Below are 257 nucleotides of genomic sequence, written 5' to 3'. Positions count from 1 at the left end.
CTTTCCCTTGCCATCACAGTTATTTATTACAAAGTGCTGCTTTTCCCAAGGCGTTGCCACCAAGGTAGAAAATCTTCCCAGTCCCCTCTCCCCACTGGCAGGATGTCTCTTCTGCCAAGCCAGCAGCTCCCAGCAGAAGATGGTTGCTCTTCTAAAGCAGGAAAAGGAAAAGAGAAGAGAAAACAAAACAAACCAGGCACTAAACCAGAAGTTTAATAGAAGTCCTGCAGGAAGGGAGAAATTACTCAGCCTCAGAA

The sequence above is a fragment of the Mesitornis unicolor genome, unplaced genomic scaffold (assembly GCF_000695765.1).
Source record: "Mesitornis unicolor isolate BGI_N332 unplaced genomic scaffold, ASM69576v1 scaffold20829, whole genome shotgun sequence".
In the NCBI taxonomy this organism is placed as follows: Eukaryota; Metazoa; Chordata; class Aves; order Mesitornithiformes; family Mesitornithidae; genus Mesitornis; species Mesitornis unicolor.
Note: the sequence above shows the minus strand (reverse complement) of the source record.